The sequence below is a fragment of the Mustela nigripes genome, chromosome 7 (genome assembly GCF_022355385.1).
Source record: "Mustela nigripes isolate SB6536 chromosome 7, MUSNIG.SB6536, whole genome shotgun sequence".
NCBI lineage: Eukaryota > Metazoa > Chordata > Mammalia > Carnivora > Mustelidae > Mustela > Mustela nigripes.
In genome coordinates, this window is record NC_081563.1 from 79256693 (window position 1) to 79268837 (window position 12145).

Genomic DNA, 12145 nt, shown 5'->3' on the forward strand with positions numbered 1-12145 from the left:
GGGGAGGGACAGAGGGAGAGGAAGAAGCAAGCTCTGCACTGAGCAGGGAGCCCAACGTGAAACTCGAACCCAGAACCCTGGATTCATGACAAAGGCAGATGCTTAACCAACTGAGCCACCCAGGAGCCCCAGAAGCTTATTAATTTAAAGCAAAGGTCCACAGAATGTGCATCACCCTTCAAGTAATTTGGTAATACCTACCAAATTTTAAAGCGGGGAGAGAATATGGGGAAGATGAAATAGGTAGCAGCACAGCTTTAAATCTCCCCAGGTCCCTTCACAAAAACAGAATAATTAGACAGCAAAACCAAAGCTCCTTAAATATTTATAGGAAAGCTAGGTGACAAAGTATCCCCATAAATTTCAAACATAAACAGACAGGGATAGCCACAAGACCTGCAAATTATCAGCACCTATGTAAGAAGAAGCAAAGGGAAGACACAGTGTATCCAGAAGCTCTGAGAGCAGGAAAGCTTAAGAACAGCCAGCAGGTATTCACTGGAAAGCATGGTGGGTCAACATGATGAAAACAGCTAAGTCTAGAAATTTGTACTTCATAGTGGGTGACTGCATGGAGCCCGCAGTAAGAAGGGCTGAATGGGTTGAAGTTGTGTCAACCCTATGAACTCTTTAGACTGACCAGCCAGGGCATCTTTCCAAGAGGGCCCACATTGCGGAGGATCTTGTGGGAGTAAAACCAAAACTGAGCTGAACTAGGACAAGAGAGACAGAAGAAAAGAAATTTCAGATAAAAATCGGGAGAACACAGCCAGCCACCTTGTTTTTGAGCACTTCATGAAAACAAGAGGGACCCCCATGAAGTCAGTTTTCCTAACTTCTTAGTCATGCCTTTAACCAAACCATGCTTCTTTCTAAAAGTTCAGGAAATCTAATTTTACATAGAAATGAACAACAGAAAAAAAATGAAGCTCAGATTTCACAGAAACATTAGGAAAAAAAGAAATGAAGGGGCAGAATGATATTCCTACAGACAATGAAATCACTTCAGAAAGGCAAGTCCTTAAACAGGATCAGAACAGTAACCCACCATTTCAAAATGAAGTGAAAGACATTAGGACAGTTGCACATGAAGGGATAACATAAATCCAAATTAGGAAAAAAATCAGAAATGAGGAGACAGAACTCAGAAGAGAATTAGAAATAAAAGAAAAATTTATTTCAGAAGTAAAAATAAGATCAATTCCTCATTCCCACTTAAAAATGCACCAAAAGTCACAAAAACACCTAGAAATAAATGCACCAAAAATCACAAATAAATGCACCAAAAGTCACAAAACACCTAGGAATAAACTTAACCAAAGAGGTAAAAGAGCTATATTTTGAAAATTATAAAACACTTATGAAAGAAATTGAAGAGGACACAAAGAAATGGAAAAACATGCCATGCACCTGGATTGGAAAAAAAAATATTGTTAAAATGTCCATACTACCCAAAGCAATCCACACATTTAATTCAACCCCTACCAAAATAGCACCAGTATTTTTCACAGAACTAGAACAAACAATCCTAAGATTTGTGTGGAACCACAAGAGATCCTGGGTAGCCAAAGCAATCTTGAAAAAGAAAAGCAAAGCTGGAAACATCACAATTCTGAACTTTAAGTATTATAACAAAGCCATAGTCATCAAGACAGGATGGTACATGTTAAGAAAAACAACAAAAAGAAAGACTTCTCAGTCTCTGGCTAATGTGTAGCCAGTGCAGTGAGGAGAAAATGGGTCTCACAAGCCAAATAAATTTTAACAATTAACAGTGTCTTCTGTGCATGGAACTTAAAGGTTTTGACATACGCTACTTTGGAAAAAATGTCTATTCATGTCTTCTGTCCATTTCTTGACTGGATTATTTGTTTTTTGGGTGAAGTTCTTTGGATACTACCAACATTATCAACAATAGCCAATTTAGGGAAAGAATCCAAATGTCCACTGACTGATGAATGAATAACTAATACACACACACACACACACACACACAGGAATATTACTCAGCCATCAAAAAAAGAATGAAATCTTGCCTTTTGCAATGACGTGGGTAGAGCAAGAATATATAATGCTTAGCGAAATAAGTCAGTCAGAAAAAGACAAATACTGCATGAAGTGGGTGGGGGATGGGGTAGATGGGGGATGGGCATTAAGGAGGGCACTTATGATGAGCACTGGGTGTTATATGTAAGTGATGAATCACTAAATTATACTCTGGAAACTAATATTACACTATATGTTAACTAACTATAAATAAAAACTTAAAGTTTAAAAAAAGAAGTAAAAATGAAATTACAAGGAACACAATAGCAAATAATTATAACAAATAAACCTTAAAATGAGTATAAGGTAAAAATGAGGGGAAATATCTCTAAAATCTATATGAAATGAAGAAAGAAAGAAAAAGGATCAAGAGAAAGGGACCAATATTGACAGTAGGCAAAGAAGACCCAACATACAATAATGGGAGTCCCTGAAGAAGAGACCCAAAGAACAAATACTTCTTTTGAAAATATTCAAGAAACTTCCCTGAAATTAAAAAAGAAAAAAAAATAGAACTACATGTAGAAAAAGTATATCATGTACCTGAGCATATTGATTCAGAATGATGTACACCAAGACATAGTCTGATAAAGTTACTATATTTTTAAAAAGAAAAAGCTCTTTGGGCATGTAGTTTTTCAAGACAGTGATTTAAAAGGGAAAGAAAATTAGGTTAACATCAGATGTTTCAACAACACTTATGTCCAAGGAAAATATAATAATATATTTAAGATTCATAACTAAATGTGAGCTGATGATTTTATATCTAGAAAAACCAACCTTCAGGTGCAAAGGACTCAAAGTATTATGGCCATGTAAGAACACAGGAGACATTGTTTCTGTGAACACTTCCTGGGTATCTACTAGTAAACAAGCCCTAAACCGACTAGAGACACATCAATACCAAGAATAGTAGTCAGTGTTAAATACATAACTACTTGAAGAATCAAGATTAAGTGAGGGGTAGATGGGAGTGAGTAGTGTATGCAATGGTTATATACTCTGACAACGTAGATATACAGTAGAGGCAAAAGAAAAGAGCGAATGAAAAAATGTAACTTTGGGGCTCCTGGCTGGCTAAGTCTGTGGAGTGCAGCTCTTGACCTCAGGGTCCTGAGTTCAAGCCCCAAGCCCCACATTGGGAGTAGAGCTTACTTAAAATAAATAAATTAATAAATAAATAAAAATATTTTTAAAAAATTTTTAAAAAACCATATGGTTTGGGCATGTAGTTGGTTCAGTAGGTTGAGTATCTGACTCTTAATTTCGGTTTGGGTTATGATCTCAGGGTTGTGGGATTGAGCCCCACGTTGGACTCTGCACTCAGCAGGGAGCCTTCTTGAGATTCTCTCTCCCTCTGTCCCTCACCCCTCTCTGAAATAAATAAATATATCTTAGACAAAACAAACAAACAAAAAAACCCATACAGCTATTTCCTAGCTCTGTCCACTGAAAAATCTTAGAAACTGGGAAGAACACAGTAATGATGAACACAGCTTGTGCCTAGACTATGGCTTAAAATACCATTTCCTGCTTTAAAAAACAAAAAAAAACAGAGCTTGTTGGAGAAATGGCAGATTCCAAGTCTGGGGCAATAGACGTACAGAATGAGGCTAGAGTGTCTTGTCATATCAAATAGCAAGGAAGCTATCAAAGACCACTAGGGCCATGTCAAAAGGACTCAAGTACCAATGGAAGAGGCTCTCACTGGCCAAAGATGGAACAAATTGAGCTGTAGTGAAGATAATGATTGTAATGACTTGAAACTCATAAAATAAATTGAATACATGAATTCATAATAGTCAAAATAAAAAGCCACGTTTGAAGATAATGGTAGAGAACATTCATTATCTTGGAAACTGGTAAGTAAAGGGGAAAAAATTAGCATTTACTTTTCTTTTGCTATCTGAATTATACCATTAGGTTTAAGCAAATAATAGAATGAGGAAATATCTCCCATAAATATTCCAACTAATCAGTGAAAATGAAATAACATAATTAGAATATTCTGGGGGCGCCTGGGTGGCTCAGTGGGTTAAAGCCTCTGCCTTCACCTCAGGTCATGATCCCAGAGTCCTCCAGTCAAGCCCCATAATAGGCTCTCTGCTCAGCAGGGAGCCTGCTTCCTCCTCTCTCTCTGTCTGTCAAATAAAAAAATAAAATCTTTTAAAAAATTAGAATATTATGCAGCCCACAATAAATGAATGGATCTAAGCACCGAACATCAGTAATTACTAAAGTCACAAAGAGAGACAACTAGCTTTTTTTTTTTTTAATTTTTTATTTTTTATAAACATATATTTTTATCCCCAGGGGTACAGGTCTGTGAATCACCAGGTTTACACACTTCACAGCACTCACCAAAGCACATACCCTCCCCAATGTCCATAATCCCACCCCCTTCTCCCAAACCCCCTCCCCCCAGCAACCCTCAGTTTGTTTTGTGAGATTAAGAGTCACTTATGGTTTGTCTCCCTCCCAATCCCATCTTGTTTCATTTATTCTTCTCCTACCCACTTAAGCCCCCATGTTGCATCACCACTTCCTCATATCAGGGAAATCATATGATAGTGAGACAACTAGCTTTTATGTAGTTCCTGATGTACCACTCGTCATCTTGCCAAAAGAATCAAACCTGAGTCTCATCAAGCCTCCAAATCCAGCCATCAGTTTGCAGGAAACTGGAGGACAGGGGAACATGTTGAGCCATATCCAGAATACATAGTTGCCAACATTCAGACTGTAGGAAATTCCACTGGTCAAATGCTGAGTTGTTCAGTAGAGAAGTTGTATGGAAAAGAAAAGGGTGGAGGGGAAAACTGTACACCTGGAGAGGTATAAAAGACTTATAAGGGGATTTTTTTTAATAGACAAAACAAAAGTATCACATTTATGGATGCCACTTGGGTGATAAAGCCATAATAAAATAGAAGAAAGTGATGTCTACAGATGTCAGTACCACGATTAGTTTCAGAGGGAGGTAGTTGTGATCACACTTCACTTGGAGGGATCTGGACATGGATGACAGTCTGTTTCTTGATCTGGATGATGGTTAAAAGGGTGCTTATAACAATCCATTAAGCTCTGTAACTGGTTTGGTTTTCTGTATTTGTGTTTTATTTTATAATAAAAAGAGGCTTTAAAGATTTTAAACATATATATCCTTTGGCCTAGCAATACCACTGTTAGGAGTTTGTCTTGAAGATAAACTCACAAAAATATGCAAAGATATATGTATAGGTATGCCCACTGTAGCACTGTTTTTAGTAAGTAAAAAGTTTGGCGGGGTGGTGGAAATGAGTATCTGTTAAGTAGGAACTCACTGAATAAATTATGGCACATCTCTACAGTGGAATATTATGCAGCCAAGAAAAAAATTAAGATAGGTCTATATAGGTTCCCAGACTATCATTAAATGAAAAAAGGCAGAGTAGAGAAATATATCATGATGATCCCACATTTATACACACATGCACACACACACATTGTATTTGTGTTAAAAATACTTGTAATAATATCTAAGAAATAGTTAAACTCCTTATTTTTGCAGTTGAGGTGGGACTAGGGATGGAATCATAGGGTGAGAATTTGTCAATTTATATGCTTTTATATGTTTTTAAAGTATGTGCATATTTTACTTTCATGATTTTTTTAAACCTAGTTTAAGTGTTTAGTTTTTTTTTTTAAATATTGGTCCTTTATAGTCCTCTCAAAAAATGAGTAATAGACCACAGGTAAGACCTATTAACAGAGAAAAGGCCACATTCTTCCTTTATGAGAAAATGGAGTGGGCCTTTCTTTCCGTAGACTCTGAATTGTGAACAAAAATGGTCACTGACTGTGGCTGCTTTTGGAAATCCCAAGTAATAAAAATCTATTCTTTCCACTCTTGGGTACAAAATCAAGTATTTCTGATGCTCAGTTTCTAAAGAAGTGAAGTCAAGTGCCTGACATGTCATAACAGATCCACAGTAAATATAGTGGAAGCCATTCATTCAACAACTACTTGTTGAAAACTATATAGTAAGCACTATGATATACACTGGGGATACAAAAGAGAACAAGATAAAATCTCTGCTCTCATTGAGCTTGCATCCCAATGAAACATGTAAATGAGTATATCCTTCATTTATTCAAACCGTTTGCCTATTGGCTAAGATAATCTGGGCTGCTCATTGCCATATAGATAATGTAAACAAAAAAGCCATTAACTGATGAATAAAAGAGACCATGGGCATATAGATTTCTGGAGCACTTTTTCCCAAAAAATGTATTTTTGGTTTTGAAGATGACAGCCTCTTATTTCTATGCTATAAAATTAAGGGAAGAATAAAATAAGTTGAAGGGGTTGACAGCTCTTAAGATGGTTCCCAATGATACTGCTTCCCTGGTATTCTCCTCCCTTGACTATGAGCTGGTCTTGGTGACTTGATTCTGATAAATAAAACACTGCAAAAGCCAGTTCCAAGACTAGATTACAAAAGACTGACTGCCATCCTCCTTGTACATTCTCTTGGCATTCTCTCATGCACTGGCTCTGAGGGAAGCCAGCTGCAATGCGTTGGGAGCCGTGGACAGGCTCACGTGACACATGGCACCAAACTGAGAGTCTCTGGCCAACACACAGTGAGAACTGAGGTCCTCGATCCAAGGGCACCGAATGAGCTGGGAGAAGGATTCTCAGCCCCTGTGACAAAGGCCTTGACTGCAGTCTTGTAAGAGGCAGAGGCCCTTAGCAGGAGGACCCAGCTATGCTGCACTTGGATTCCCGACAGAAATAAACTGTGAGATAACAGTGTTGTCCGTCTGAGCTTTAAGTTTTGAGATATTTGTTACACAGCAATAAATAACTAATACAGTAGACTAAACCCCATCTTCCTTTGGAAGTAGACCACATAAGGCCAAGACATTTGCCTTTGAGAGTGCTGTCTGTCACACAGGGTGGAAAAACTCAAGTCGTGGTGGTTTTTAAGGAGCGCACACCTCTGTGCTGCTTTGCTTTTTGTTTCAACTTCTCTCCAGAGAGCTGACCTTGAGCTGACCTTGTCTTCTCTGAAGGCTCTCAGTTCAAAATGGGCTTTTTTTACACATTGATTTTGTCACCTTTTCTGGAAATGAGTTTTTTCAATCTCATATTTTATTTGAAAACTGCAATTTGCAAATATTTTAGTAAAGAATCATCCCAGACTCGATTTATTCCTTTACAGACTTATTATTTTCTGCAGTCCTCTGCTTTTCTCTACTGTGCTTTCCTCTACCTTTCTTTAGAGCTTCTATTAATTCTTCCAGCTTTTGGTTGAAGCATAAGAAACTACTTGAGTAAGACCTCATTTTGCTCCCATATTTCAACATCCTTTTCTTTTCTTTTTTGGTGGGAACTCCATCTCTTACATTGTAGTCATTGTTCTGAAAGCTTTGTGTATGACTTCCTTTTATTTCTCATTTAATTAAGATGGAAGGAAAAAATTCCACTTTAAGAGATAGACCATATAACTACTTTTAGTAGTTTCTATTGGGAGAAGAATGTTTGCATTGCTATTTCTAGAATTTTCAAAATACTTAGTTCTTTGAATAGCATAGGTAATCCAGTTCAGGAGGCTTTAAATTTAGAGGGGGGTTTCCTCCCCTCAGACCCTAGAATGGCAATTCCTTGGCTCTATGGGAGGATTCATAAAGATAAGAGGGAAGGGAATATTTGGAGTACCATTTTACTTTGTTTTCCAAGTTCTGAGAAAGACTATTTGGAGTGAAGTATGAAGTGACTCAAGGATTATTTTGACTGAATCAAGAATATAGACTCTCCAAATTATAAATCATCATCACCATCATCATCATCACCACCGCCACCACAAAACAAACAGAAAATACATTACTTTTCCTCCTAAAATATTTAAAGAGAAAAGCCAGCCATAGCAGGAAAATGGCCTTAGAAGAACATGGTAATTTACATCTGCTACCAAGAAAAATACACATGAGATTATGTCCAATAAGTGCTTTCAGATATCCCCAAAGCAAGCAGCCTTTCCTGGAAGGTTTTCACTTGCACTGATATTTTGCCTCTTTCTAAGGGGAAAGATTTATACGATCTATTTTGCCCCTTTCTAAATACGGCACAGCCCTGAAGCAATAGACATCCTCTTCACCTGATAGCAGCAGTAACACCAAAGACAATTGCATAAAAGATCTTCAAATTTTTATTTGTTTTGTTTTGTTTGTTTTATTAACAACTTCAAGAAGGTACATGGCTCCCAGAGAAGCTGACCACAGACTTGGTCCCCTGGCTATGGGTTTTTACTTAAAGTTGCTCCTCAGCGCAACACAGACAACCTAAATATGTACACTTAAGGATGAGAGACACCCCTTTCCGACTTTAAAGAAAATATGCAGGGATTTGGGAGAAGGCACATGATGTTTCTCAAGGTGCCACCAGCCTTTCTCAGTCAAACATCCCAAATGAGAAAACGTGGAGGCCAGCAAGGGTAGGTGCAGAAAAGGCAATGATAAGGAGGGCTGGCAAAAGTAAACCCATGGTGAATTCAGCCCCCAGAAAGTGGATTTCCTACAGTGTGTTAAGACTTGTTTAGGCTTAGTTTTAATAAATGGTAAAGAGACACAAATTAAACTAGTGGCCAGCTTACCACTGATGATTCCTTAGAGTTTTTAGAGTATATAATTCAATTTAAACTTGGAGCCCCTGTGCTGTAGGGCAGACAGGAAATCCACCTCAGATAAGTGGGAAGTATCTTTTACACACTTACTGAGGGCTCTGGCAGGGACCAGGCATCTTAAGAAGTGCCAGGACCTCTGGAGGCTCTTGCCATCATTACTCCACATGAGTAAGTCCCAAAGTGCATTTCTAGAAAAGAGGGGCTCTTCAGCAAAGATGCAGCCTTCCTGAGGCATATATCTCAAGGGTACTGCCAAGAAGCAGGATGACATCCTTGCTGTTTCTGGGAGAACAGATCTCTTTAGTCTGGAAAATACAAGTTACCGCAAACTCTCCTCTCCTCATGGGTTTATTTGGAACCAAAGCTTGGAAGTCCAACCCCCACATCTCTCCTGAGGTAAAAACACGTAAGCCAGACAGAATGGGAGAGGGAAAGGGAAAAATACAGAGAGAGAACATAAATTGCCATTTCTCAAAAGTGTCTCTCACCAAATTCCTTTCATCTTAGTGTCTATTTTGGAGTCGAGGAAACTGAGACACAGGCATAATATGACTGAGGGCATACAACCCGTTACCAACAGAGCTGGCTCCCTCCGCTATATCCTGTGCCTCTTTGTTTTTCTAATTTCCAACCTCTGTTCTATTTGAAATTGCCCTTGTTAATTGGTACTTGTGTTTCTGCACCTAGAGTTTTAGACATATTTGGAAACTTCTTTTAAACATGTTGATCCGCTCAGGGCTGAATTATTTGTGACAGCAAGAATAACTCCACCCTGGGGCATATCCAACAGGATGAGCGATTCAGGAATAAATCATGTGGTGTTCCATTCTTCCTGGCTCTTGATGTTTTTACACAGGAGAAATCAGCTTCCCGGGAGCCCAGAGGCCTCAAAAGGCCAACCTAACGGTGTCTGTTGAGGGAGGAAGTCAAAGTTCACAGACACCCTTAGGGTGACCTTGGGGTACCTAATTCCTCCTGTGGTGGTGATATATGTGGAGTGGGTAATTTGGGAGGGGCAGTTTAATGAGCTATTTTAGGTAGTTGAGTCTTGGGTGCTTAGCATCTCCTGGCAAGGCCACGTCCACCCACCTCCTCTGAAGGTCACTGTTCTGCAGCATCCAGGCAAGGAGCGGAAGAGAGGGTGGTATTGCTTCTCATTTTGAGAGTTATAGTGACTGCCTCAGGGTGCAAATGACACGTTCCAAAGGGCAGTGCAGGAGAGTGCAGGATTGTCTAGCTCTCTCGTATGGCACAAGCATGGCCTAATACTTCCTCATATTCTTTCTTCTAATAATGAATTGCAGAGAACGAGATGTACTGTTGTGCTTTATAATTCAGAGAGACAATACAGGTATTGGCTAACATGGTTTGACATGATCGGCTGCCTTTCTTTTTTTTTTTAAGCCAATCTGGCAGAAAAGCACTAGACTATTGTGGGAGTTGTACTGGCCCGTTCAACAGTCCATTAATCAGCGGCAACATAGCCAAGGGACCACGTTACTTCGCTGTAGCACAAAAAGGTTGTGGTTGTGAGTGGGCGGAGTGGGAACAAAGTTGTATCATTCCAGTTCTGATTGATTAATGCTGAAGTCACTGCTAAATAATGATTACCAGCCCCAGGCTCCACAAATCATTCACTGGGTAAAGGAGGACTCAGTTAAACAAACTGGGGCCAGTCAACACAGATTTTTCTCATGGTGGGGGTTGAGGGGTGAGGGGTAGGCAGAGGTGTGGAGATGGGAAGGGGGAAAAAACTGGATCTGACTGAATAAGCAAAAAGAAGTGCAGCTGGGGTTCTCGTGGTCCCTTAAGTATTTGCCTTCTTCAAACTGTGGCCTTCTCCCAGCCTTGGCACTGCTGCTGTCTCTCCACTGTCAGGTTAACTCTGAATGCTACCATCATGAGAACTGTCTTCTAGCACCCCTGGGCCCCTCCCTCCAGATTCCTACAATTTAGCCAGATGGGAGTTACTACCAACTCTAATGACTTAACCCTCCCCTCTCTAAAGCTTTCCTTTTTTTTTTTTTTTTTTTTAAAGATTTTATTTATTTGACAGAGATCGCAAGTAGGCAGAGAGTCAGGCACAGAGAGAGGGAAGCAGGCTCCCTGCTTAGCAGAGAGCCTGATGCAGGGCTCGATCCCTGGATCCTGGGATCATGACCTGAGCCAAAGGCAGAGGCTCAACCCACTGAGCCACCCAGGCACCCCTCTCTAAAGCTTTCCTAACCAAATTCCCCAACTCTCCCTAATTCCTCCCTATTACTTGTACATTCCATAATGTTCTTCTTGTCCTTTTCTCCCCAATCCTTTTCATGGCTCTCATGTCCAAGTATTTTCATGCATGGAAAGATAACATTCTTCTACTTAGGTTAGATGACCTTTTCAAAAATGTTTGGTGTATTTCCACTAATCCTGGACATAGACTAGGGAGGAGAGTAGAGTCGCAAAAATGTTTTGGATAATATCAAGTTTAAATCTTGCTTTTCTGCGTGTAATTCTTTGAGACATATCCAAGCAACAAATGGGGAGGCAAAATTTTAAGTTTTGAGTGAGCTCTGGTTGTCTTGGTGTCAGCAACCTCTAATGCTGTGTCTTGCCAGCTTTCCACTTGGTAGAAAGGTACTTCCTGAAGATGCACTTTTGTGAAGTCAGAACCAGTGCAGACTGAGCCAAATCCTGATTAAAATTCTTGCTGGCTGCTCCTCATGCTGGTAGAGTCCTTTGTCTTCCACTTGTTGGAAATATATCTGCCTGTTAATGTAAAAGAATGCCAGTGCCTTTTCGATATTACAAACTCACAGTGTTCCTCTTCAAGAATGCCAGCATTCATAATTTTTAAGCCTCAAACTCTCAAGAAGTGGAAGCAATTGAGTTTCTCTGCATTTTAAAGTAGAAATGGTAATAATATGTAGCTAGAAATTTCTATAAAGTATGGATTGGCAATAACATTATTTATGCTTTCAAAAATGGGTTCCTTCTAAATTTATGGCTATGTCTCAGTCACAAGCTATGTTTCTAATACATTCTTTAACTTCAACCTACTTTTTTTCTTATCCCAGAAATTCTGAATAATTGCCCTGTTGCAGAAATTCACAGAAGCTTGAATAAAATGAAGTGTTTCAAAACTCAGTTCGACTTAAATGATTATGTATTACTATAAAGAAAACACTCTCAGTTGTAACATCTCTTACAGAATAGTTTTTAGATTTTCTGGATATGACAAAGATTTATGAAGTACGATTTCACAAGGAGAAAAAGCATTTCGGTGGGAACTTTTTTTTTTTGTAGGTAAAACAGGAAATCATAAGAGTTAAATAGATGAACTTCTGTGGAAATCATCTGTTAATTTAATTGAACAAATGAAATCTCTTAAACTCTAGAAAACCAAATACACGTTTGTTAGTTTCTAGTAATTTTTAAAAATTTTCCTA

The 12145-nt window shown here is 38.9% G+C and overlaps 1 protein-coding gene across 5 annotated transcripts in view; it reads right to left on the bottom strand.

The window, feature by feature from the left end:
• LOC132021612 (high mobility group protein B3-like) overlaps window positions 1-12145 on the bottom strand; it is a 64933-nt gene that overhangs the window by 39842 nt on the left and 12946 nt on the right. For 2 of the 5 annotated variants that reach the window (XR_009405412.1, XR_009405413.1), the window contains exon 3: window positions 4480-4873. The exons of 1 other annotated variant lie outside the window; for it this stretch is intronic. The gene's annotated coding sequence lies outside the window, so the exon portion shown is untranslated. Of the gene's footprint in view, window positions 1-4479; window positions 4874-8222; window positions 11466-11533; window positions 11592-12145 lie in introns of those variants that run through there. 2 more of the 5 variants (XR_009405411.1, XR_009405414.1) reach the window with 2 other exon arrangements.